This window comes from Macrotis lagotis, chromosome X, assembly GCF_037893015.1.
Source record: "Macrotis lagotis isolate mMagLag1 chromosome X, bilby.v1.9.chrom.fasta, whole genome shotgun sequence".
Lineage (NCBI taxonomy): Eukaryota > Metazoa > Chordata > Mammalia > Peramelemorphia > Peramelidae > Macrotis > Macrotis lagotis.
The window spans coordinates 624,167,239-624,175,622 of NC_133666.1; the positions used below are offsets into that span (position 1 = coordinate 624,167,239).

The 8,384-nt window shown below is 40.6% G+C and overlaps 1 protein-coding gene across 6 annotated transcripts in view; it reads left to right on the plus strand.

Annotated features, from left to right (window-relative positions):
* Positions 1-8,384, plus strand: part of LOC141500233 (uncharacterized) — a 58,340-nt gene that overhangs the window by 8,719 nt on the left and 41,237 nt on the right. The window contains exon 1 of one of the 6 annotated variants that reach the window (XM_074203253.1): positions 7-5,521. The exons of the other annotated variants lie outside the window; for them this stretch is intronic. The gene's annotated coding sequence lies outside the window, so the exon portion shown is untranslated. Of the gene's footprint in view, positions 1-6; positions 5,522-8,384 lie in introns of those variants that run through there. 6 annotated transcript variants of the gene reach the window in all.

An 8,384-nucleotide genomic window follows, 5' to 3' on the forward strand; every position in this document is an offset into this window, starting at 1 on the left:
TGTTTTTGACATACCTTACTGATGGTACTTGTAAAATACAATGTGACCATATCATTATCCTATCAAAAATTTGTCAGTAGTTTCATATGACCTCTAGGATAAAATGCAGAATCCTTTGACTAGTCCCCACCTTCCTTTCCAGAATTATTTCATGTTACTTTGCTGTATGTGATCTTAACTAGATCTTCACAGGAAGAAAATCCTTTTACTTTACTCTGATTTATCCTTTATCCTGTTCCCCACAAAACTTTCCAAACCATACAGCTTAGGAGGTTGTCTTAAAAGAGAGACAATTTGTCCCTCTTTCCCCCTTCATATATCTCAAAATCTTTTAACATCTTCCCTTACTCTCTTTGGTCTTTGATAAGAAGATGACCCTTCTCACCAATGCAAATTTCTTTACTTCTGTTCTTTATTCTTTCCTGCCTGGTCTTCTACAAGAGATTATTCCCTCTAATCTTTATCTCTTGGCTCCTTCCTTATTGACTACAAACATACCCCAGTCTCCCTGAAAAACTCCCATTACACCTATCCTATCCATCAGATCACCTCACTCCATCAATCTCTTCTCACAGCCAAACTCCTAAAAAAAAAGTTGTCTTCATCCATTATCTCTACTTTTTCTCAACCCCTTGCAATTTGGCTACTTATCTCAAATTAACTGAAGCTACTTTCTCCAAAATTACCATATCTGATGGGGGTTTTTTTCTCAGTTTCTGCTTGACTTCCTTATTGTGCTTGAAATAATTGATTACCCTCTCCTTCAAGAAGTCTTTCTGAGTTTTCCTCCTACATATCTAACTTATTCTACTTTGCTGTTTCATACCTTTCATACTCTTTTACTATAGATAGGATATTCCCCAAAGCTATGTCCTGGGTCTCTTCTATTGTCTTTCTGTGCTCTCTCACTCTTTAGATCCCATGGATTTAATTACCATTTTTATGCAGATGACTCTCAAATTTATATATCCAATCCTGGGACAGCTAGACAGCACAGTGGATAGAACACTAGCCTTGTAGTTAGGACTGAAATTTGAGTCCAGCCTCAGGCACTTCACTCTGGCTGTGTGACCCTGAGCAAATCACTTAACCCTGATTGCCTTGTATCCAGAGCCATCTCCAGTTGTCCTAATTCATATCTGGCCACTAGATCCAGATGGTTCTGGAGGAGAAAGTGAGGCTGGTGACTTAGCACAGCCTCCCCTCACTAAAATCCAGTTCATGTGCTTGTCATGGCATCACCTCTGCTGATGTCATAGTCTTCTTTGGGAAGACCATATCCAGTCCAAGTCTCTTTCCTGATTAGTAATTTTGCTTTTCCCACTGCCAAATGTCCAAATTTATATCTCTACTTCTACCCCATAATATCTCTCCCAGCTGTTCTATGCATCCAAGTTTAGGTGTTCAGCACCTCTCACCTGTACTATTGCAATAACCTCCCATTTGATGTCCTTGCCGGAAGCCATTTCACTTCTCCAGTCCAAAGTGATTTTCCTCAAATGCAGTCCTGACCATGTCACTATCCCATTTAGTAAAATCCAGTGTGAATGACTATAAAACCCTTGACAACCATACCCAAACCTCCCATTCCAATCTAGTGGGTTTGCCTTCCTACACTTAATTCAAGTCAACAAGTGTTTAACTTCCCAGGTACTAAGTGATGGGAGTACAAGTACAAGGAGAAAGAAAGACAGTCCTTCCCTCAAGGAGATAGGGAAGGCAGAGCACTCATTGTAGAGAAAATCTGGAGGCTCAGAATTGTAGCTGGAAAAGGCTGGCCTGTTCATTCTTAAAATGGAGGTTCTGAGAGATGCTCAGAAGGGAAGGGGAAATTCAGAGTTGAATGAGCTTCTAGAGGGAAGAGGTTTCTGTCAGCCTGGAGAGAAATGAAGCTATGTCTGGCTGGAGTATCCTCCTGAAAAATGGAGATTCTGCTCAATAATTGTTTTTTGAATTTAATTTAACTCAGGTAAGGGGAAATTTTACAATGAAACTGATTCTTATCCACATAGAGAAACTGCCGTGAGATAGGAATGAAGGAAAATTCCAGGGGAAATGATCCTTCCATCTTAACCTCTGTGATAGAGGGAAGTTGGGAATGGGCGATCCTAGATTTAGAGAGAACAGATTTTTGGGGCAACTAGGTAACACAGTGGATAGAGCACTAGTCCTGGAGTCAGGAGGACCTGAGTTCAAATCTGAAAAGTCACTTAACCCCATTGCCTTAAATAAATAAAAAAAGATTAAAAAAAAACTTGAGAGAACAGATTTCAAGGGATTCAAAAGAAGAATAAGGAGCATTCAGTGGACTAAAGTTCTATAGAGGAAGTCAATCCTAGAGGGACAGAAAGCACTCAGGCATCAAATCCTGAAAACACCCATAGAAATAGTGCTGATAAAGAGAAAGGGGGAATTGTCTGAAGTGACTGAAGTGGATTCATAGAGAAAATTTGCCCATTCAGCCTCCCTTTTGAAAGGATAGGCAGCTAGGTGATGCAGTGGATAGAACACCAGCCCTGGAGTCAGGAGGACCTGAATTCAAATCTGGCCTCAGACACTTAATAATTACCTAGCTGTGTGACTTTGGCCAAGTCACTTAACCCATTGACTTGAAAAACTAAAAATAATTAAAAAAGTAAAGATAGGTTCAGAAAATCTCATCCTTGATATTGCCCAAGTAAGGGGCTGTTATCTTGTTGCAGCATATCCGTCCTCAGGTCCTTTGTGAATTCTAAAATAGTCAAAAAGAGAACCAAAAAGTTCATCTGACATCAATTGAATAAGCAAAATCAGACAAAACTCCCATAAACCAAGAGGAGGTCATTAAAGAGGCTAGTTCTTATGCCTGTGTTGGTTAAGGAAGCAGTAAGAAGGCACAGTGTGTGGGCAAGTTAATTCCGGAATTTTTGATACACCACATCAGAGAGCAAGAAATGCTCCTGATGTGCAATAAATCTTACTCTGTGTAGAGATTGTTCAACAATGTTTCCTCTAAGAATTGTAAAATCATTGTGGAGAGAGTAGCTTGCCTAGCCATCAATCACCCATCTGAATACTACCAAGGAGTCAAGAAAAGGAATATACTGTTCTGTGCATTTTTGTTTGTGTTAAATAAAATATCAATAAAATAAAATATCAAACTATATCATATGCAAAAGATGGATGCAAGAACAGAATGGAAAAGATGGGGATGTGGCGGGGGGGAAATGATTGACCAGCACATAATCATAGAATTTTAAGGGTCAGAAGGGACCTCATCCAGCCGCTACTAGAATGCTTGCAAGAAAAGGGAATCTTTTACCACTTTTTCCTTTTGGAAGATTCTAATTGTAAGGAAGTGAATCCTGACATTGAGTTCAAACTGGCTTCTGCAACTTCTGGGTTAACCCTCCATGAACCATGAACAGCTAACTCTTACTTTGATTCTGGTCATCCAGTCAGTTCTGATATCATCTAATTGTGTCTTCTAATTCATTTCTTTCTATCTGTTCCATAAAAATAATGAGATGTTACAGTTTTACAAAATGTTTTAGAAAAATCTAAACATACTATATACATAGTATTTCTTTCATCTCCTAGTTTAGGTCAGCTACATGGTACAGAGGATAGAGCACTGGCCTTGGAGTCAGGAGGACTGGAGTTCAAATCCAGCCTCAGACACTTGACACTTACTAGCTGTGTGACCTTGTGTCAGTCAGTTGTCCCTGATGTCTCTCATCCAGGACCATCTCCAGTCCTCCTGATTTATATCTGGCCATTGAACTCAGATGACTTGAAGGAGAAAGTGAGGCTAGTGACTTAGCACAGCATCCCCTTCACTCAAATCCAATTCATTTGCTTGTACTGGCATCACCTCCTTGAGAACAAAAGACAAACTATCATCAGCATCATCAGTTTAGTGATTTTGTCAAAAGAGGCAATTAGGTTAGTTGAAAATGACCAGTTCTTAGTGAAGCCATATTGATTCTTTGTAGTCACTGCTTCCCTTCCCAAATATTCCACCATTTCTTTGTAATCTATTCTAGAATTTTCTCATGAATAAAATTCAAGCTCACTGACCTGTAGTTTCTAGTTAGTCTCTTCTCTCTTATTTGGAACTTGAAACATGACATCTCCCTTCTTGTGTACATCTCCTACTTTCCATACTCTTTCAGAATCACAGCAGTTTACTAATCATATCTACCTGAAGATGAAATCCATTTGGTTTAAGTAACTTGAATACATTTAGAAAAAATAGGAATTTTTGTTACAAAGCCTTACCTATCTTGGGCACCAGCTCCCTATGAGTCATTTTTGTTCTGTTGTTGGTAATGCAAAGGTCATTCATTCTCTTTGGCAGAAAAAAACAGAAACAAAATAAGCATTGAACAGCTCTGCTTTCTCTCATTTGTCAGTTACTATTGTGCCATTTATCTTGGGCAAAGGTCCTGTCCCTCCTTAGCTATGAATCTGATAGAGATCTAGGAGTTTTATCCAGCTGTGCTCTCAATGGAATGGAAGGGCATTTATTTATTAAAACTTATTATGTGCCATACATCATGCCAAATTCTGGAGATATACACTCATGTTCCTGTTCAGTTCAGGGCAGATGGAAAAACCAGGTACACACTGTAACAGGAAAGTAGCAGAACCCATGGTGAGACATGGAGGATTTTGGGCATCCATGGCAACCAAGCCATGCCAAATTAAGTATTTATTAACCATCTCCTATTAATCAAGCACTATGCTACTAAGCACAATGGATACAAATATAGATAAAAATAGTCCCTGCTACCCAGAAGTTCACAGTTGAATGGAGGAACACACGGATAACTGGGTAAAGCTATATGAAAGATCAATTGGAGGCAATCATCAGAAGGAAGGCACTAGTAGTAGTGGGGATTGGGAAAGGCTTTTTGTAGATGGTAAGATTGAATCCGGGACCTGAAGGAGCCCTGGAGGCAGAAATGAGGGAGAGCATTTCAGGAATGGAGGGAAAATATCTGAAAAAGAGTGACTTGGGGAAGGAATGACCAAGAGACCAGTGGCACTGAATCAGAACAAAGTGCTCAGAGTAAGATTAAGAAGACTGGAAAGGTAGGGCTTTGAATGTCAAATAAAAAATAATTGTATTTGCTCCTGGTAATCACTAGGGTTTATTGAATAAAGGGTCACCTGGTCAGAGCTGCACTTTAGGAAAATCAACTTGACAGGTGAGAGGGGGATGATCCAGAACTAGGGAGACTTGGCCTATTGGCATGAAGTGCTGATAGCCCAAGGCTAGGAGATACATACTAAAGATGTTAGAAAGGGAGAATTGACAGAATTTGTCAAATGAATAAAGGGGATGACTAGGAAGTTGAGGATAACCCCTAAGTTCTGAGGTTGGTGGCACTCTTGACAATAATAATGAAGTTAGGAAGATAGAAGGAGGTAAAAGAGAATGAGTTTAGTTGAACATGTTGAATTTAATGTATCTACAGGACATCCAGTTGAAGATATCTAATAAAAAGTTGAAGATAGCCTGGAGGTCAGGAGAGAGGTAAGGGCTGGATAAATAGATCTGAGATTCATCAATATAGAGTTGATCATTGATTACATGGAACTGATGAGATCACTAAGAGAAATAGTATAGAGAAATAAGAGAAGTGGGCTGGAGAGATTAACCACGGTGAACAGACAGGACCGAGTTAAAAAAGTTATGAGGAGGGGGTGGCTAGGTGGCATAGTGGATAAAGCACCAGCCTTGGAGTCAGGAGTACCTGGGTTCAAATCTGGTTTCAGACACTTAATAATTACCTAGCTGTGTGGCCTTGGGCAGGCCACTTAACCCCATTGCCTTGAAAAATCTAAAAAGAAAAGTTATTAGGATATTGGTTATATTGAGATGAATAGCTTTCAGAAATAAAGTGGTAATAGTCCTACTGTACAAAGACATCTGAAGCGTGAGGCATAGACTCAGGGAGCATCTCCTTTTGGTTTCAGAGGATGAGTAGGAACTCAGCAGATGTAGGAGGGGAGGAAGTACTCTCACTTGGGGATCAAGGTGAGTACGGGACAGGTCCATTTAGTCTTCTGGTTTGCCTGTGGTATAATGGATGTGGAGAGGAGATAAGTTTGGAAAAGAACCACAGTGCCAGATTGTGGAGCCCAAGTACCTAGCAAACCTAGTTCTAGTGCAGATCTCAGTACTGATTAACCCAGGAACTAGGCACCTAACTTCTCAGAATTTCCATTTCTTCATCTGTAAAATGGGAATAATGAACCCTAATTTGCTTTGTTGGGATTATAAAGCTCCAATTAAAAACCAAATATAGTGATTTGTGCTTTTATTATTGTTAAACAGTGATCAACAGTCTATTTGCAGTTATATAGTAAGGTTCAAGAGGGTGGTGTGCAGCAATTTGACCTTCCCTATTTCAAGAATGTGAGCTTCTACATAGGGAATAGAGAGACCTGTCCTAAAGTCTGCGTCAATTCTGAGTGGGATTCCAGATCCAAGAAATGTTAAAAGACCCAGGCTCAAGTTTTATCTCTGATATATAGTGGCTGTTCCAAAATCCTTTCTGTAAGAATATTTCCTTTTCTGTTTTTAGAGTAAATCAATGGGAAAACATCAGGGACCTGAAAGATTATAGAAATCCCTACAGACACCAAACCTGCTTGCTCATTCCCCTTTTGGAGTGATTGAAGGGCAGGAGAGAACAAGTGCTGGAGTTAGGGTCAGAAGCCTTACCCCTTAAATCCCAGGTCTGGCAACTGCAACTTGAAACCTCAGTTTCCTCTTCTACAAAGTGAGAATAGTCCTTGTACATAATGGAGATTGTGGTAAGGAAAAACACTTTTCTTGAACACCTCTAGAAATGGGAATTATTCTTCTTATTATTTTTTGCACCATCATAACTTTGCCATACTCAGGAAGGCCTCTGGCTCTAAAAACATTGCTCTTGTTTTACCTCTATAAAAACATGACAGAAGCAGTCACAGAGCATGTCTTGACCTGCCAAGCATACCTGCTGGAGCTCCCTGTGGGTGTATTGTATGGCCTGTGTTTGGTCATTCCCCACCCCCCACCCCCAGCTAGGACTCTGTGAGAAACCTAAAATATTGAGGATTCCTTCCAGTCTCAACTTCATGTCACCTCTTATGGGGGCAGTGGCCAATCTCTTTAATTGTTAGAGTTCTTCCATCTCCTCCCAAAATGAAATGACTTTGTATGAATTTTGCATTTCCGACTGTGTCCTGGCTACTTTCTCCTCCCCTTTCCTTCCCCAAGGCCTACTAGAAAAATATTAAATCCTTGAGGCAGGGGCAGTTTTAGTTTTCTTTTTGTATCCCCAGTGCCTGGCATGCATTAGCTCCTGAAGAAATGTTTGACACCTGAGATGGACCTTCATAGACCAAAAAGATTCCCACCCACCGAGATTGGGGGAGGGCAAGCAAAGCTTGAAGGCCTGGAGGTCGGAAAGGGTGGGAACAAGTTTGAGGAATGATAAGTGGTCCTGTTTGACCGGAATGCAGAGTGGAAAGCTGAGGACTATGAGATAAGGCCTGCCAGCCAGGCAGGTTGAAGCCAGATTGTTGAGGCCCTGGAATGCTGAGGAATTTTGGGCTTCACTGTTTTTAACTGGAGTAGGATGAGATCAGAGCTGTGCCTTAAGAAGACATATCTGGCAGCTGTGTGTAGGATGAGTTGGATGGGGCAGGAGGATTAATTTGGTTGCAATACTTGTGAGAGGTAATGAAGGTCTGAACTAAGGGAATATCAAAATAATAAATGAATTTGGTTCTTTCTAGCATGCAGTGATCCCTATAAAGGGGTTGGTGTGGGATAGCACAGGGACCAATAGATAGATTTAGGAGTCACCTTCATAGAAATGATAGTTGAAGTCATCGTAAAAGAAGAGAGTAAGTACAGAGAGAGGAAAGAGCTGAAAACAGAGTTGATATTTGATTTATTTTGAAACTATAGAATGATTCAGTTTCCTAATCACCAAAGATTTTGATTTCTTGTGGGAGCCTGCAATGCTGGCACGGTCATAAAATGGTCAGTGTTCACCAGCATGTGGGCTAGTTACAGCCTTTGCGCCTCCCTGCCCCCACCCTACCTCAGCCCACAAGAGGCACTGCTTGTTCTTTCCAGAGCTGGCAACCCACATTGGTTGCCTCCCTGCTCAGGAGAGGCAGTAGCAGGCGTGGGCATACCTCCTCCTTTATTCCCTGAGGGAGACATGGCAATGAGTGCTCATTCCTCACCTTTTGTCCTTTCCTAGCCATCATCCTCCCCCAGGGTACCAGAAGGAAAAGGATCTAAATTTTATTATGTCACTTTTTTTCTCTTGCAAAGGTTTGCTCACCCTAAATTCTCTGAAGGAAGTGAATATTTTAAATTTTTTATTATTTTA